The following is a 20733-nucleotide window of genomic DNA, read 5'->3' on the forward strand; positions in this document are numbered from 1 at the left end:
CACTGCGTAATCTGCAAACTCCCGTTTGTGTAGCAGTCTCGATGACATCACTGTTAAACTAAAATAGCGTAAAATGTACTAATAAAAAAAGGATGTCCGAACATTTGAATGAGAGTTAACTATTTGAATTATATTTTCATAGTCATAAATGTTTAAATTACAATATGTAAATACCCTTTAGAACCCAAAATACGTATTTTTCTCTTACAACCAGGTATAAACTTGTTGTTTTAAGGTGTACGAATATGCAACTATGCGCAAGCCTCAAAGAAGCACAAGAGTAACGCAACACCGGATGAGGCAAAAACTTTTCCAAAAGAACCTTGATGTGTGACTCTTTCCCCAACAATCTCTCTTCAACCTGTCAAAGTCAGTCATTATTTTCCCAATTGACATTCGTCTCTGATATAGCACTACTCATCAGGCCTCCCTGTCGTGTCTTTCATGTTGCAGGTTTTTCCCTCCACCCCCACAAGGAGTTCTGATGTCCTCCGAATTTAAGCTGCAGCGCCTCTTTTCCCGGCCTGCCGCACGGCACGAACGGAGGTCCTTCGCCTCGGCGGCCAATTACAGAGCTCATGGTAATGAGGAGCCGTGTTCTCCTTACAGCCCAGACTGACACTCTCTCCCACTCATTTGTCAACAAATCAGGATGGATAGCGTGGGGGCGATATTGAGCTGGAGGTGTCGCGCTCGGAGACGTGGATGCCGAGCAGCATCTCCTGCTCATTATCATTGACAAGTTGTCTGGCGAGGAGATTTGCGAATGCTTCGCCTTTGTCATCTCATGATCATTTGTTCCTGATTCGGTACTTATTCCATGCATAGCCTCACTGTTATAGCCTTCTCAGGTAGACTAGGTCTACTTTTGGCATTCGTCTGTGGACCGCATGCGTCTATTATAACGATATGAGGTGTGAGTTAGACTAAACGCGTGCAAACAAAATGTATGTATTGTTAGTCATTTGTGAAACAGTCACAGACTCTTAACAAGAATAAATTATGACATGGGCCAAGGGACCTCTGACTTTTTGTCCCCAAAATGGCCTGGTACCTCAAAAACAATTGAACTGCTGTAAAATGTTTCTTGCAATACATACAAAGTATGTTACAGGTTTTAATAAATTTATTGAACACATTCATTCGAGTAATCTTGTTTTCTCAAACTCGCGTACAGTATTTATCATATTTTGGAAATGAGATGCAGACCTACATAAATTTGATTTATCCATTTGTTCAATCATGTTTGTAAAATATAAAAGTTGGAATTATGAGATTAAAAAAACACAATTATGAAATGTTACATACATATAGTATACTTTACATATTATACATCTTATATTTAGGTAGAACTGTTACATGTAGATTTAAAAAACAAGTTTTATACTATGTTTGGAAGGCGGAAAGGGGATGTCCAAAAAGGGTAGTGCAGACTCATTTTTAAAAATAGGTCCACATAAGGAAAAAATATGTATATTGTAACATCTCGAAGGGCACAGGACTTTAATGTGAATTGTTTGTGCTAAAATTAAACAACAGTTTATTTACCCTAGTCACAATAAACACACAAACATACATGCTGGGAGACACTTACTTGATTCTTTGTGCTCCTCTGTGCCGGAAGAAGCCTGCGCATTTACTAACAGCCCAGACAAGCTGAAGAGCTTCTTTCCAACATCATCAGCTACCTTCAGGGCATTCGGAGAACGGGCCGGCACATGAGCACCCCCAAAGTCGAATTCTTTCACCTCCACATCTGTGTAGCGACGGTGGGGTGCTGCCTCTGGTTCCAGACAGCCCTTTAAACGCTTGGCAGGTAGGAAAGCGGAATGGTATCCCCCTCCATCACGGTCCTCAAGCTGGGATGAGAACGGCCGGAAGGCCCCTACGCCTCCGTGGTTAAGCATACCCAGTGGTGAGCAGTCCAGGTTGGGTGGAGCAAACTGTGGATGAAGGTGGAGAAGAGGAGTGGGGAAGTCTCGATGAGAAAAACCTCCTTGCCGATGGTACATGGAAGCAAATGTGTAAGAACCACTGGAGAACGGGAGATGAATTTCTTTTTCCAAAGTGACCGGAACTCCAAACGGCCGGGGTGGCTGGCAGGGTACCGAGGCATCACGTCCGGCTTCGGCTGTTGAGGCCAGGACCATAAGGGCAGGGGAGGTCAGCGGGCCGGGCATGTAGGAGGAGTTCTCCATCTTAAAGGCAGTCCGATGGAGGTCCATTTGAGCAATCTAGTGTACGGCCGAAATCAGAATTAACTGGTGAAATGGTCTGAAGAGAAGTGTACTAAATGCTTCTAGACTTAAGTCTTACAGATCAGTCATTCTCTGATTCAAATCTGTAAAAAAAAAGAGAGAAGAATTTTGTTTGTGTTCTGAACCTAAAAGCAGCATCAAGAAACAATAGTGACTGAACAGTGTAGACAGGCAAGTGTATGAGCGATACTTCAAAAGAAAAACATTTATTTTTAATGTTAATTTTAGAAATAGTTAAAAAATATATATAAAAACAGTTTAATAAAAAAGTACTGTAAATTCACAATTTCAGACAGTAAGACATGTCAACAACATGGTAAAATAAAGCTAGCCAATATAAATACTCCTAATTAATAATAAATAAATACATTTCCTTTGATATCAAGGTTGTACAATGTATTTTCATAAAAATAGATAGGCCTATTATTCTGCTCTTATTATAATTTTATTATTTCTAAAATTTTAGTTCTACACTTCATTCTGACTGTTAAACAATTCATCTCGTTTTTTTACCTTTTGTCATTTCCAAATGCTGTTTAAAAATGTTGTAGATTTATGTATTGGTAAATTGTTTATTTCACTTTTATTTTGCAAAAAGTTTCAGCACAACAAAAGTTGTATTATGAATTTGAATGATTGACCCGCAATACTCATGGTCGCCTAATTTACAATACATTAAAATAGAACTATACGTTATTACAACAATATATAAAATTTAAAATTCATATTTATGAAAGAAAATACACAGCTTTGTTTTATGCTATATAATATAATTATATAAGAATATATAAGGTAAGGATTTAAGAAAATCTTTTGGAAAAATTGCAAAGATACAAATAATTTAAGTATCTGTCATTTCTATTTTTAACATTTCTAAGTATACATTCTAACATAAATTAAATTACAAACTTAAAATTGTTACATTAGCCTAATTACACATCACTGTTAAACAAAAAATGTACCCATATCAAAATGACAAAATACAAATATAAACGATAAAACTTTGATACATATGCCCTTTGCGAAACCATTGCTTTAAAGACGTGACTTTTCAGTATGTTTTTCATTACATTCGGGAAAAAATAATATTTCTTCAAGATGTTATATATTTAAAAGATCAAAAACTGAAGGCATCTATCTATTTAATAACTTTAGTTTTGCTTCTGGAATTGAAATAAGAAGTTGAAAAGATGCAGTTAACTGCATGCTATCTCGTATAAAAGTACGTCAGGCAACTTTCTTGCTATAATGCACATGATGCCTTCAAAGTTTCAATCCACTTTAGAAAAGTTAACTGAAATACTGTACGTAAAGCTTAAAATAAATGTCATATATCCCTATATAGGTAAACATACATTGCTTGAAAATCGATAAAAAAAAGCTTAGACTTGCGAAAACATACTATTGCAGCGCAAAAATTGTACAAATGAAAATTCAGAAAGACACTTTGTAATACTCACAATACCATAGTCAAACATCTGACATCAGACTGTTTATTCCGTGCTCGCGCCGATGATGACACTCAAAAGAGTTTGTAGATGACAGAAAGAGGCAAAAACGCATCAAAACGCGTTAAAATATTTTTGCGATTTTGACAAGAATCATTGAATCTTCAGTATTTCTCGTCTTTGGCGCTTGTTACGGCGGAGATAAAGATTATGCAGATGATGCTCGTGATGTGTCAAGATGCGATCCGATCACACATCTGTTAAAGCGCGCGAGACGCTCTCAAAGTGCACACATGCTCTCTCTCTCTCTCTCTCTCTCTCTCTCTCTCGGTCTCTCTAGCCCGTCCCGCTCTGTTAACTTCAAATTTGTCTTATTCCATCTCTCTGTCCGTCTTGGATATTTCAGCAAGCGCTTTAATACCTGGTAAAATCTCAGTTCTGCCAATTAACAAAAACAGTGAACAATATATGTTCATATTTGTCATTTCAATAATTCTTCAATGCCTTACATATACCTTTTGTGCAGTAGGCTACACGGGACTCTGGTCCTTTAGGAAGCTGCTACGGGTGTCCATCTGCTGGTTAAACATCAAATAGCACCTTTGGTCGTAGAGTCATTCGATTTCTGCAACAGCATCCTTCAAATAAAGTTATTGTATAACAGAATGGATAAGAAATTGGCACAATCACAAAGATGTTACCAAATTTTTCAAGAGATGTTGATTTTTTTGTACATTGCCATGACCTGCAGCCATCCAGATTGCCCGGAATGCTGTTTTGATGTGATGTGCAATGTGTGACATGTGTCTTGTCAAACATGAACCATAAAATCCAAAGTCAGTAAATCAATTAAACAGGATCCATAAACAGCAAGTAAAACTTTTTATATGAAATGTTCACATTAGATCATTTGAAATTCACCAGATATTAATTGATAAGAATTGTCCCTTTTATTAAATATGATTGATATTATGCAATAAACGATAAATAAATATGTAGCCATATAAAGCTTGGGCATCAGAACACATACCTGTACAAATTCACCTGGATCATACTGGAACTGTTTATGGAGAGACAGCACAAAATAAAGTTACTCCCTCATAAAGAACTAAAGTATTAGCTCCGGTAAATTAAATCACAGTTTAATAGAGGTTCCAGACTAGCTAATTATGACTTCCAAGATCATTAAGATAGTCTTTTAAGTCTCTTGCTTCATAATTCAAGCCCTTAAATGAAAATAAACAAATAAATCCGGATGCTAGAAGGCACGTTTTTGAATATTGAGTCGTACTCTTCTTTTTGAAATTCATTTCTTCAGCAGTGAATCAAATTACATCAGTTAATTCTGCAACGCCACGGACGTAATTGGAGTTTAATTGCTGTTTTTAGGTTTTCAGGACAAGCAAAGCAGCGAGACATCTATAGTAGCGGGTGAAAGCATCATGTAAAGTCATGAAATGACAGAAAGTTTTGTTTCCATTGCATATGTTTAATTACAAACAAGGAGTTGTTTTTCTGTCTCTTAAAAATGAATGCAAAGTTAAAAAATAATTGATATGCATTTATGGCACTGCCTCACCATCTGTGTGCGTATGTGCGTGTAAGGAGAACTCTCAACATAGGCAGAAGGGTTGAGTGTGACGAGGAATACAGCGAGACACATATGGTGTCCATCATTGATCGCTTCCTCCCAGGAGTCATGGCGCCTGCTACCAGGAAACAAAAGATTAAAATATGATACTCCCCAGTTCTCTCCTTCTAAGTGTCCCGATAGCACTGTTTACAAATTCATAGCGGTTTTCCTTTTACTCAATGCAGCCCACAACCACATCTATCTGCCACATCATAATCTGGCTGTTGACCAAATTTGAGTGAATTTTGTGTAAACATACACATACAGTTTCCCTTTACCTTATTTGTCACTTACATTATCATCACCGTGACTGAATATGATTCTGCCTTTAGGAAATGAACTGTACACATCTTAAAACTCTCAAATAAATCACATTTGTATTTGGGCCAGTCAACTTGGGTCTATCTTGCATATTCATAGCACATCCATTCATTACCATGCATAACAATTTGTTGGAGTACTACAGGTGTTACATCCACGGGGCCTTATACGGAGATCATTTATAGATTATACAAAATAATTTAAAGCACACTGAAAAGCTCTATATGTGGTTCTTTAAAAAATCTAATCTGACCCAAAAATCCAACCCACATTTTAAATAAAAAAATAAAATAATTTATATTCTTAACTATTTTACTAAAATAAATGCATTTATCTTTTTTTACCCTTTCATTTATTTACTTAGTTATTAAAGTCTCATTCCAAAAACAGTATGACATAAACAGGCACGCTACATTTTACGTGACATATTAAAACTGTGAATAAAAGGTGTAAATGTAGTATTCAATTCACCTCACTTCATAATCACTTAACAGATTCCTAATGCAGTCCTTTAAATTATGCTCACAAAATGAGTTTCTTAACCTGTTAAATGTCATTTAACTGTAAAATCTTTAAGTTAACTTCCAATGAAGGAACAGTGTAATTAAACAGGTTAAAAGACATAAACACAACAAATCCACTTGTGTTATTTGGTCAGGGAAATCAAACAGACACAGAGCTTAGAGGGGCTGAGGAGGAGTGTATATGGGCTGTGAAGTGACTAACAGTGAAAGGCGATGACAGGCGGAGACCCCCAACCCACTGCCTTCTCCTCCCCGCCTCCCTCTGTAAACTCCGTCTCTCCTCGCCACAGGGCTGACAATGACGTGACACTCCCAAAATAATTATCAACAAATGCTCCTTGCCCAAGCGCAAACGCTTTTCTCCTCTCCTCACTGTGTCAACAGTGATTAACAAAGACCCCACCATCACAACAGACAGCGAAACCACTAAGAAGGGGGGACGGCCACAGCATTTTTAAGACAAGTGTTTTTTTAATGTAAGTGCCATGATGATTGTAGGTAAAAGTGTTTGCTTGAAGGACTGTGGCAAAATATTTACATTATACATATATACATTTACATATTTGCTTTACGCTGCCCGATTTTTCATCATCCAACCACCGTCATGTTACTTAAATCTTCTATGATCTTTTCCTGCTAATATGATTTTTAAGGAATGCCACCAATTAAAAAAAAGTTAAATATAAATACTGTATATACTGTATACAGTCCACCACTGTACAAAAGTTATGTGTACACAAATGAAATAATTTAGATTTGTGAAAAAATCTCAATACAGTTTTACTATAATATATATTAACTATGTTGTTTTAAGCATGTGGTCACCCTTCGGCTAGAATTAGCAAAAATGTACTTTTGTACTATTTTAACCAGTCTTTCCCAAAAAATGTGTTTAAAACAGTCAAAGAGTTCCCATCTATATTGGTCTCTTTTGGCCAGTATTTATCTATTAACATTTTTATTTTGTTGCAGAAGTATTTGACACACTTGCAAAAATCATTTCAAACATGGAGGCATGGCACCGTCAGATCAAAATATTTGTAACATCCCTCAGTTAAGTTACTCTAAACTTTCAAACGTAATTGCATTTACACAATATTTCAGAAAAGTCATCTGACAAAACAAAACAAAATTAATAAATTACTTCCCTTCCTTCCATTCTGTTATTGTGTTCATAAAGCAATACTTTTACCAGAGGAACTGAAGTAAAAATCCCAAACACACAAATAGTCTATATTGCAATATTGCTAAAACGGACAGAGGAAAAAGTCATTATCTTGTGTTTTTCATCCGAGAACCTCATTCCCTCACTCAAATTTACATGTTCAAAAGCCCCCGCGGATACACCGGACCTCTCTTGTGTTTCTCTCATGTTACTACATGTTTCCTTTAGGACACAGAGAAGGAGAGCGAGCGATATTATGTCCCTCCACAATTACCAAGCTAAGCGAATATTAAAATGCCTGGCTCCATCAGTCGGGGCTATCGTGATTGGTATTTTAACCTTTGACTACAGTACAAAGGAACCAGTTCTTGGAACCAATATTGGAAGGACGGAATCTAATTCTGGAATGATCCTTGGTAATGAGGGGCCTGCCGTGGGGGCCGGATAATGCATATATGAGAGATATTATTTTGGGGCTGAAAGTGTTGGGGCAGAGGGGGCTCTCAGAGAGTTGAATAATCACAGGCAGTGGAGGTGTAGCCAGCGTGATAGAAACACCTCACTGTCTTGCCCAAGGACAACACTCTTAAATCAAACAGGAATGATTTTTATCACATGCAAATACCCCTCAGGTTTTCTGTATCGTCAGCTTTTATTTCCAGACTTTCAGTGAGGTGCGGACTTTCATCTGTGGCATTAAAACTGAGGTTGGCGTGTCATTGAAGAGCAAAAAAGACAAAAAAGAGTTATGCATTCTTCTATACCAACGTAATGTAAAGTATAGAATTTCTTTCTTCTGCAGAACACAAAAGAAGATCATTTAAAGAATGTTGGTAACCGTAAAACTGCGAAACCCATTGACTTGCATTGGTTTCATGTCCATAGAATAGAAGTCGTTCGGTCACCAATATTCTTCAAAATATCTTCTTTTCTGTTCTGCAAAAGAAAGAAAGGTTTGATAGACAGAATAGGTAGATAGGGACAGAACAGAATTTTAATTTTTTTTTGCTAAACTTTCACTTTAGGCATAGTATTCATCGAATAGAATAAAAGCTTTGCTAAAATAATAAAAAGTGTTTTTAAAACAGTGTTTTGTTTCAGCATCCTAACCGGTGCAACATAGCAAGTCTGGCTCAACCCACAGCATGAGATTGGTAAATTGTTCACTTTTCCTTTACTACTTTATCAAAAGAAGGGTAATAAACATTTCTGAAAAGCAAGCAGCAGATATGAAGTGCGCGGCAGGTTTTAAAGCAGTAACCTCTCTTTAAACCTCCTTCACGTCAACAACTCTCCACAAGCCTGCCTACACTCCGCCCGCTGCCCCAATTAAACAATTCTGGTTGTGTGAGTGACTGGCGGCCGCAGCAAAGACAGGTCTGGCTCAGTTAAAGCCACAGTCGGCTAGTCTACCGTCGCCCAGGACCTTACTTCTCTATTCCCAGCTCCTAATCAGTGTGTGAGTGTAATAGCAGGCTGGGTTAGGTGTCACCATGTTAGAGGCGTTAATGGAAGAGCTCCATCCACTCAGCCGGGGGGATGGCATTACCGCGGGCTGTCACAGTCGGCTGAGGATTGGGACAGTATTACTGCTGGCTTTCATACAACGTTGGTCACTAAACTAATGGGCAGTGGAGACGGAGCTGGGAGAGATGGAGATGAGATGGAGAGGTGTGGGGGAGGAGAAGAAGAGGAAATGAGAAGGGGGAGTGGTAAAAGAAAAGGAGATGGGAAGGAGGAGAGGGCAGTCTGGCACCTTCTCCTAATTTGTAGAGTCTAATGTATAGGGAAGTGGAAAAGCCTGCGATGCTGAAAGATTCAATCTGATGTGATTTAAGAGGGTGAATGAATAACTTTCTCGGCTGAACCCTGTTTGCGAGGGCTTAATGTTAAATGTAAGGCCCTGGACAAGGACCGTTTCGGAACGTCCAGCACTTACACTAACAATTCTGATCTGATTCTCCGGAGCACTGTGAAAGATATCTTTATGCGTGGAGACGATATGCCAATTCATTTTGTGTCCGAAGATTTGACAAGCTACACTGAGTCTGAACAGCATCGGTCAAACGCTCCGCTGCCGCCAGTCTCTCTCTCTCCCCTTCCACCCTGACTCCTCAATCTTCTTTTCTCCAGAGATCTTTAAGCTGTTCCCCAAGAAATCGAAAAGTCGAGGCAACAACAAAGACTGTAATATGGGGAAAAAAGCTAATACCATTTTAAGAGTCGGGAACGAAATGAAAGCCTATATATTCAGCTTCGGTGGGACAGATAACACTTTGAGAATGGGTGACATCAAGTGAAAAAGACCCGAGGTGGGGGTGGGTGGGGTATCAGCGGTCTAGGCTCAGAGTTGAAGAACTGACACTGTCTCTAATACAAGTGTTTAAATATTTGATGCACTGGGATAAAGAGGGCTCCCCTTTGAATGAAATTGAGTGTCTGGCGGAGAATCTATTACCAAGAGTGTGATGCAATTTGACGGTGGCAAAGCAGCTTGGGTGTTATTCTTCAATGGCTCCCCAATCTTCTTTCATTACTCCTCTTAAATGTTTCTATGTCGTGCTTGACTTACCTCTGATTACAGCCTCTTTCAAGGAAGGAAGAGTGTGAGAAGGGGGGAAGAAATGGAGAAAAGCAAGGCATCCAGCGTGGCTTACCCAGGGCTTGTGGGAATCTCTATACTGATTTGATCTAAGAGAAGAACAGAAATTTATAGCAATATTATATTTTTGGTGTGCAAGTGTACTGGTGTGTGTCGCATTCTATTCAATGGATATAAATAATAATAAATCCATCAAAAAACTGGTTGTTGATATTTTTAAACGTAGGAGAACAAATGAAGAGTTTGGTTTTGTTTTTATTGTGCATTCCAATTAATATCAATCAAACTTCCGTATTTGACCCATAATAACAAAAACAATTATGACACACAATAAAAACATGATAATTTGTTATCTCATTTTGGAACCAAACTCTTCAAATAAACTAAAATAGCATAGAAAATTAAATACAGAAAGAATCTGAAATAATATTATATTAAATAACTGACCTTTTAATCTTCTGATGTTTCTGATGTCCGGAGAGGTGTTGTTTTCTGCAGTTAACACAACGTGTCATTTTTTATATTATTTATTTATCCAAATATTTTATACTTACAAATATACAAAACATTTTTTTACTGAATTGTGTGAAAAAACCTTCATAAATAATATACATTGTAATGCCTTAAATTGAACATTTCTTTCGAATTATGACTCATTGTGTAAGACACCATGTTATGCCCACCATTAAAATGTCCTTAAGGACCCTTAATTAAACATTAAGCTATACTCTCTTACTGAATCTAATGCTCTTACATTTTGTGAAAAATATCAACAGGGAAACTATTGGATCTATTTAGAACCCTTTCTAATCCTGAAGTCTTCATTTGAATATTGTGATGCTCTGGTGTTGTGTTGTGTGTCATTATACACAAATTGCTGCAACACACAACATTTTGGATTTCTCTCAGTCAGCCAGCAACACCTGCTGTGGCAGAGGGAGGGAGTGCGGTCAAACATTCAAAACAGGTGTGCATAAACAGACAACAGCATCCTCCAAGACTGACACTGATGTATGGCTTGTTAACACTAGCGCTCTCTAGTATCTTGTCTGGCTTCACCCGGCCTTGGCCGTGCAAGTTGCCTTTCTTCAGCAGATCAATTGTTAATGGCACTTTGTTCCGCAAGCCAGGAAAACCTATTAAAAGCCATTGATCATGTGCCATCATGCTCATTCATTAATATGCATGTCTCCTTAACCCACCTTTAAAGTGTGAAATACAAAATGTACACACAAAAGCTATTAGATATCTTCAAGATGTACTTCTTAAAATAACAGTTGGTTTTGCACCAATGATATGAGACATTCTTGCCTGCATACAGTAAAGAGATCATCACTTCATAGAGAGTATCCAGGTATAAGGTCAGATGTAATCCACACACTGAAACAAAAGAAAGAAGAAAGAAAGAAAGAAAGTCATACAGGTTTGAAATGACAAGTCGGTGTGTAAAGGATCACAGAATTTTAATTTTGAAGGTGAACAATTGCTTTAAATTGCATCTGCCCGCCACCTTCCTAATACATCTGCCTCTAAATCCTCACTGCTCTGAATGGTCAACGCGAAAAAGGCCTTTGAACTGCTGTGTACTACATCTCAGCTCTGATTTCCTGCCTGGTGTCGCATCTGTTTTTACTGACAACAACGTTACAGGCAGGAGGTGGCAGGTAATCTGTGAAACGGGGCGAGGAGAGCCGCCGGCGGCCAGCAGCATTACACGAGACATGAAGATCAGGGTCATGCGAGGAGGAGGTGATCGCAAACATGCGAAATGGACAGACACAAAATATTTGATGTGTATGAAAACAGACAAGGCAAATTGTCTGGTTCATTCAATCATGCACAAAACAATGCCATTTGTATTATGTGACTTGTCCAGTCTAATCCCTAACTTAATTCATGCATAGAAAGCTTGACGAAATAATGCACCAAAGTCAGTTTTAATTCAGTGTTCCTGCAGCTCAACTGGAAGAGCATTGTAGTAGCATGGGTTCGATTCCCAGGGAACACACATATCGATTAAATGTTGAAAATCTGAATGCACTGTAAGTCACTTTGGATAAAAGTATCTGCCAAATGCATGAATGTAATTCTCTTCTCTCTTTATGTGTGATTAATGCCGCACTCAATCTGTGATTCGGTAAGATACACATACTGCATAACACTATCTGAGGACCTGCGTCTTAACGTTACTCCGCTGCTCTTTTTCAGTCTTGTTTAAATGTTAAGTGGGAGCACGCAACACCTCAGGGGAAGCTATTCCTGCCTAATTACTTCAATCCTGAAGACATCCGCATGTTAGCACATGCAAGCTGCTGCGGCACATCACTTCATTTTAATGAGGCCTGTGGTCTTTGCCAATGCCTGGCAAGGGCAATCTCAAGCCATGTCATGATGAATTAGAGGAGGCCAATTCTGACCCCAGGGCACTGTCACAGAAGGGGTTGAGTTTTAACGGATTCAAAAATGGTCAAGCTTGCGGTGTATGCCAACGCTGACCTGTTATACTGCGGTTCTTGCTAAAAATGAGCTTTGAGGAAGCAACCAATACAAGCAGAGTGGATGTTTCTTTAAAATGTCTGTGGAGAAATAAAAATACACTTATTGAAATACAGTTATAGGCCTTTGTTCTCAGTTGATGTCTGTGATTCATTGCTGTCTAAGAGTAACAGGTGTTACGGAGTTCTAATTTTCTCAGTTCAATCAGTTACCTTGTCTTGTTATATAAAACCCTCATGCACCTTATTTCCTGCCTCTGTTTTTCTATAGAAAATCCCCATATGAATATATAAAAACTTCCTCTTTCTGCCCTGAGGGCATAATGCCAGTCATGAATCCTCTCCAGAACAGAGAGGACCAGCGTGTCTCATGTTATCCTGTGGCCAAAATAGGGAACGGTTGAGGGGGAGGGCTGTGAAAGCTAGAGAGGCATCACATCCCTTCCATTTAATTGGCAAGGGAAATGAGTGGGTATGCGGTTAGTATGAATCCAGTCAGTCAGTCACATACTCTATTACTGGCACACTGGCATTCCGAACTGGCGCTTACTGTCCTGATGGAGGTGTCAGGTCAGTGCTGAGCATGGCCCCCCTTGACTCTTACGCCTTCGACCCGGCTCTCTGCTGTCCAGGTGACGGTGATTGTCTCCCGGATTCTCGCGGCGGGGCAACTCACCTGTCACTAACTGGTCACAAAGCATTTACCTAGTGACAGAATTCCAATTAGACTGTGATAGAGGTGACACCGGAGAAAGGAGGGCGGAGGTAAAATGCAAAGACGAATACAGACACAGGGCGAGAGACTAAAAATGAATGCAAATTTATAGATACAAATCACTGAACTTTTCATGGAATTATACCAAGAGCTGTAATGCACTAAGCACTGTCTCTTATTTTGTTTAAATAGCAACTACACAATCCTTTGGGATTAAACGTAGACTGTATACATTTAAATATGGACATAGTGTCCGCGATGTCACCTGTGTAGTTTCTGAGGAGCTGTTTTGAAGCTTAAAGTGGGCGGAGCCGGCCATCGTTATTTTAGGAGAGCGTCGCTCCCGGCAAACAGGTGGGACGTGGTTGGAGCTGAGGCGCCTGGTTGCTAAAACTATTTCCCATTCAAGTAGCCACGCAGCTAATTTTCAGTGTTTTAAGGCTTAATATAAATTAAATGGGTGAGTTATAAAAAAATCTTCACACTCCTCGCACATTTTTGTACCAGGCTGTGAACATGTTTTTTCTCCTGTAAAGTTGCCCATTTTAACATGAGGCTCAATGAGATCCTGCTGTCTTTTGGAGCCAGGGATTAAAGGGTGCACACAACCCTTAAAGAATGTGATCCGCATCTCCAGAATGTTAAGCCGGTGTCAGAGGTAAGCGTGCCTCTGCATTTTTTCTGATTCCACTTATGCTTGGTGACACAGTACTAAATATAATAGACAAGATATCACCACCTCACACAGATAGGGTCATTGTGGGTCATAAACTGTTACATGTCTGCATTCTGTGGACACTATTTCTTCAAACAGATCAGAGAGCTGTTAGGCTCTCAAAATCTGTTCTGTAAAACACAATGACAAACTGACCATTTTAACTTTTATGTTTACATAAGTCTGTGTACTGTGCTTAAAATGTTTAATTTAAAAACACATACACAAACAAGTATTTAGGCCATACATATTTAGGAAATATTATCATTAACAAACAGAATTGAAATTATATTTAAATGTTAAAAAAATATTTTCTTAAATAGATGCATGTATGTGTTTATAAATACAAAATGAATATGCACATTACACAGACATATATTATGTTAAGACAAACTTTTATTCTGGATGCGATTATTCGTGATAGTGAATCGTGACAGCCCTATTATTTTTCAATGGAATCTAGCAGTGTTTATCCTTTTGCCTTTTTTATTACCACATTATTTGTTTCATAATCCAACTTTTATCAAGAAACATTGATTGCAAATTTTCATTTTACAATGAATTACTTCTTTCTTCAGAAAATTGGTTGCATAGCTGCTGCATAAACTAAACCCATCATTACAATCGTAATGCTTTAACTTAACCTTGCAGGTGTGAGCGCATTCATTCCAAAAGATACTTTAAGATCAGGAGCTACTTTGTGGAATGGAACACTCCTTTTTTCCTGTACCGATTCGATAGCTGAACCTTAACTGATACTCCATAACATCAGAAGAGAGCGAACTATCGTTCCATGTACTGATCGATAGTGAATTAGCCAGTTCGCTCATCTTTACGCTGGACTGTTTTGGGGGATCGATTTCTGGCTGTGTAGGGCAGCCGAGGTGACACTGGCTAGCAGCAGCGTAAAACTTTCTCGAGCAATCCAATGACCTTACAAGTAAGAGGAGTATGTTTACATCCTGTCACAGTTTGAGAACGAGATTTATTAATTGTATCTGTCTTACCACACGTGAATGAGAGCGTGAAAGCGACGACATTAAGCAATCTCCAATGTTCCTTACCGACTCCTATGGCCAAGAAGCAACCCAGGTGTGTGCATTTTTGGCTGTATGTTTGTTGTTTGTGATGGATGAGCAGGAGGAAAACTGATGGATGAGTCAGTTCTCTGTTGGGACAATATGATGAAGACTATGAGCCAACATACCCTAAGAAAGAAGTCTCATCTATGCCCCTTCCCACAGTCCATTAGACACACTCATGCACTCTCTCTGCTCACTGGTGATGGAATAATGATTCACTAAGATCTATTGACATGTTCAGTGTACAAGCTGGTAAATAACAGGATCTCTGGACTGGACTCCTTGCATAACCCAATTATTATTAAAAGTTAGCTCTAAAATGAAGAGTTTTTATGGCATTGTAGAAATTCCTGTAGTTGCAACAATTGCACCAACACAAACACTCACCTCCAACGCAAGCCCTCAGATAAGCACTTTTATCTGGAGTGCTGATAATGGCTTTTTATGAAATCCCTCTGGTGGCCTAGATTAAAACCCTTGTAGGGAACGTGCATGTTATCTTACCTTTATCTCAGTCACCTCACAGTGTCTCATGCCATCAGATTCTTCAGTATCTCGGTGGCATCAGATTCCTGAGCCAATCTGTCGCGGCCTCACTTCCAGCCACACAGAGGGAAGTGAGGGCCATTGTACCATGTCGTTCTATCACTGATTACTCTTCATGGTATTGATCGAAAGGCTGTCAACTTGCCTGTCACCTTGGTAATAAATTATAAGCGTGTGTGTGTGTATCTGACGTGTGTATGTCGCCGTTATCTCTCTCAGAATTTGATCAAATGTGATTGATCTCTGGTGAGGCTGCTAGAAGCTAAAGAGGCCTGGGGTGCTATTGTTTTATCATCTCATAATCAGATGTTTCCGAAAAGGAAATCAGGGAATATTTTAACCCTAGGAAAGGAAAGAGAGAAAACGGTATTATTCAGGGAGAACCAGGGAGGCAAACCAGACTTAAAAACAATATAGGCTACAAAAGCCTTAAAAGTAGGTGTATTCAGCTCACGGAGCGATATCATACACAACACTTGGTTTCGAACATGGTAATATTATGACATTTTAAAGTAAATTATAAAATGAAATAAACTTCAAAAAGACTTTAAAAAAATCGTAAAGCACCAACATCATAAATTTGGCCCAAACGTAACTTCCGGTAGACCTACGCAAAGAATCAATAACTTATAACTAGTTTTAATTCAATTTAATACAATGCATATACATTTAGTCATTTAGCAGACGCTTCTATGCAAAGCGACTTACAAAGAGTTCAGGGAGCAATAAGCGATATGTCATACAAAGAGCAATAGTACATTAGGTGCTAATACAAAGTTACTAGTTTCAACAAAAACTAGACCACTTCCTGTTGAGAGAAAGAGGGTTAATGTACTTTTTTTCATTTGTCTTTTCATATACAATGAAATATTCATATAAATGTATATTCATATGAATAAAATAATATTATAACCAAACAGATAACTTCAGGCGCGCGTGTCCGATAAAACCACCTTTATGCTATTTTAAATGGAATTCTTGTTCTACTAAAATTGACAACTTTCAAGGCTATTTGAACGTTATTTTTACATAAAATTAAGTTAAGAAGTGAGAAAACTGAACCCTTGAAGGAGAACTCCTGAAACAAGTAAAATCAGGAAAAAAACTAAACATTAACACGATATTTAATTTGAGTCAAGTGATGACAGCTAAAAAACTGAATCAAACAGACGTCATGTAGCAAAACAGGCCAAAGTTCAACAACACATATCGCAAGTTTGTTTCACGATGCAGTATATTGTGCCACAGTATATTGTTAAACCCATAATTAGGAATGTATAGGATATATCCCAAAAATGATAAAATACATAAAACTACCAACACTGCAAACTATACATTACTGTAATAATGGTTTTATGTCTTTCAAAAGCAGCCATACACAAACTAAATAAACCTCACCAGATCAAGTTAAGAAAAACTTTTTAGACCGCTCCCCACCAAAAAATGAAAATAGAGCCAATTATTGCAACATCTTTTCTGAGGGATGCCATGATAGGTTGTCAATAGGCAGGCTAAGTGAATGAGTTTGCATTGTCAGTGCAATGCATTCTAATTGAGTCCATCTCCTCCTAGTGGCAGTCTGATACTGAAGCCGGCAGACTTGAGTTTCTCATTATAGCGTGAGTAATTGTGGTCTGAGTGGGTCCGTGGATTCAGTCCTACAGCAGTCTGACAACCACTGTGTGTGTTCGGGGGACAGATTGGATATTCTGCAACTGATTGTGGAAGTAAATGAGTCTTCATTTACTAGAGAATGTCTGTCCCTCAACCAGTGTGACAGAGAAACAAGAGTGGTTAACTTTTCTCTCTCTGTCCGTTAAATTATAGGGCTATAAAATGCAAGCTGAAGCTTAAAATAATGCAGCAGTAAAAAATGAACAGTGCTGTGTAAAAAGTTAACTTTTTTCTATTTTTGTTACAAGTATGCACTTTAAAAACTGTGTGACAAACAAGTACTCCAAAGATTTATACATCAACACTTAACATTAAAATCCTTAAACCCTAAACACAGAATGTGTCCCAACACAGAATCTGTTGCTATATTTAATAAAGCACAATCCTCATCCATAAAACCTCACAGAAACCCTTCCCTAAACTTGCGAGGTGACAATGAAAAAAATGAAATAATGCTCTCTCAAAAAGCTTGCAAAATATTGCAGCATACGAATAAAGGCCAGGCATAGACGGTGTTCAGCTGGGAGATGCTTACGGGGTATGTGGGGAGCGTCTCGCTCGTGCCTTACATCCGTGACTGTCATTTGGCTGTTATTATGAAGAGTGAGTGTAATGCCTGGCTGTATGAATAGGATTGTCGAGCTGATTGTGATGTATAGTTTTTCATTACCATTCCCTGGCCTTTGCCATCCAGCATGTAGGAAATCCTATTTATCCCCTTATTTGTAAGGCCCCCAACCTTGGCTGATAGCAATCAGAGACTGTAATTGTGTGCGCCGTCTATGGACAACGTTAAAGGGTGACAGCGCAAGAAGGCAGGAGAGGGGTAGAGAGAAATAAATAGAAAAGGCGAGCCTTTTTGAAAAAACAGAGACAGGAAGACCAGTAAGATTCTGACCTTTTTTTGGAAGCACGCAACACACCATCAATATGTGGTTTCCTTCTATCATCATGTTTTTCCCCAAACAGAAGAGGGTCTGTTTTCAGTCTCTGTGACCTGTTAGAATTAAAGATATGATATCAATTTTCATTTTTTTCTCAAATCTTACTGTTTGCTTAGAAACATTACTCTCATAAATCAAATCCAGTACTTTATTACTATTTCTTATTTATTTACAATAAACCAACTAGTTTTGCTCTCGTTTTAATAGTAGCTTTTTAAACCGTGGCAAAAAGACAAACATTTCATGCAATTCACCCTATCTTGAGCCTCAATGTGCCTCTAATGAATACGTAATTGACTCATTTCTATGCACTATGCCAAAAGGGATCCTTGCATTAAATGTGTGATTGCGCCCTCTATTAGACATCATTAAACCAATTTCAGATGTGCCTTAATATGGACTTTATGAGCCTTTCTTAAAGCTCCAATTCTCCACTGTGCCCTCATTCAATAAAAGTCAAATATTCAAAAATATGAAAATTGCAAATTACAACCTTATTTTTTAATCATTCTGTAATAGCTTAATAATGGACTGTGAACTTCACTGAGGTTTTTAAGTAGAGTGAGAAGCATGCAAAAGCTTTGTTGGCGAAGCTTGACAGAAAGAAACATGGATACACCGTTATTAACACTTTAAAAACCTTATTCAAAACACAGATACGCTTCACGATTCATCCCTGCTCTCCCCTGAGCTGTAATTTACCCCACTGCTGAGGATTCCAGCTAAAATTATTGATTTTCTCACATTGAAAAGGACTGAGGATTACACTGGATGTTGCCTTGAGTGAATTGAGAAGTTGGCCTCACTTCACCCGAGGCCTTGTGGATGACAATCCAGCTTCAAGTGTACGTATAAAGCAGCTATACCTACGTCTGAGGACCTTAGTCCATTCTCTCCTTCGCTGAAAAGCAAAATTCAAATGTCAAACATGGAGAGATATGACAGTCTTGACAAAAGGTACCAAAGTCATGCATATTTTATGGCCCCAGCTTTATTCTTAGGTTAAATCTCTTGCTAAAATTGACAGCAGAGGAACAAGCCTGTCATCCGTGATAGCTCAACAGCATCTTGGAGGGGAATCCTTTAAATCTGCCACTTTTCTTTGGCTTAGCCTTACAATAACCATCCAGAGTATTCATTCAAAGCCCGTTTCTTCCCGCAGCTAAATGTCCACTGACTTTAAAAGAAGACTCGGGATCAACAAAGGGATTTGATCTAATGGTTCCTAACACTAGCAGCTAGAGAAGGCCTAGAGTTAGCAACCAGCATCAGTTGTTTTTACATTCAATTCTTTCCACCACACTTCAGCGCTTCTCCACGGTGGCATCAGCTGCAGGAGCTAATGAAACGTCAGTCTGATAATTGAGGCAGTGCTGGTCAAAGGAATGGAGTAGAATAACTACCCTCCGTCTAGCTCATAGCCATCTGCTTTATTGGAACGGGTGCTAGATGGGACAGAAACAGCTTTCTGTCAATGAGCTAAACAACATTTTACTTAAGAGTGTGAGCAAAAGCATGTCAATGTCAGTTAAAACGCATTTCTGTTTATACGATTTCAATTTCCTTCAATGTCACCTACCAGAGGGTATGAATTACCTCTGACACTATATACAGTACAGACAGACGGACAGATCGATATATAGACCTTTCTCCAATATATACTATACTGTAGAGTACATTAAGTCTTTCACCAGTACTTTCCAACCTCACATCAAGGTGTCCTAAAAGGTGCACAATGAGTTTTCCCTAGTGAGACACAGAGCGTTCCCATTTAATCACCACTTTTCTCTAATGGCACGGCTGTCTTAAGGGCATGGATATAGCAACATTCTCTAAAGCAGACTGGGGTGGTTAAAACTGGCCGTGAGCATGTCTGCTAACAGGTGACTGGGACAGTAACCTCATCTGTTAGGTGAAAGAAAGTGAAATGAGCTACACCGTCCTTACCTCATACTTGAACACTATTGCACATCCAGTAAGTCAAAGACACTCAAAACCAGTCGAACACAGCAAGGTCCACCCTAACCAGACCAAAAACATTTTCTCATCTTTCCTGAAGATGACCTTTGGTAATAATGAAGAAAAAATTAGCCTGGAAGAAAAAGACGTGCCATTTAGAGATCAGAAGATCATTTTTAAATGAGTTTTACTCCCGCAGAACATGTGCTTTTGAGTTAATTTAAACCTCATTATCTGACCATCTGACTGATGGAGGGATCCAAACATTTGATAGAGTGATGAAAACCATATGAAGAATCGCACCTTCATCGACAGAACAGAAGTCGTCTTTTTCCCTACTAACTATTCTCCATCACATCTCCGCCGCATCTGCTGCTATAGGCATGCGCGTGGAGTCGTGGACACTGACGTATATCCACAATTAGCCCTGGAAAGACTTCAATTATGATAAAAACCCTTCGTCCCTCTTAGGCAATGATTAAAAAGCTCTTGCCCACTCCAGTGCCTCTGATAAAGAGCTCTCGTTTCACACCATGACTTCTTCGTCGGGATAATAAACCACTTCGCCGGGGTTCTGCCTGATGCCTTTTACCTCTCCATCCCCTTGTTCAACCACGTACATCATTTTCACATGGGTGGCAATGCAGTGGTA

This window comes from Barbatula barbatula, assembly GCF_947034865.1.
Source record: "Barbatula barbatula genome assembly, chromosome: 11".
NCBI lineage: Eukaryota > Metazoa > Chordata > Actinopteri > Cypriniformes > Nemacheilidae > Barbatula > Barbatula barbatula.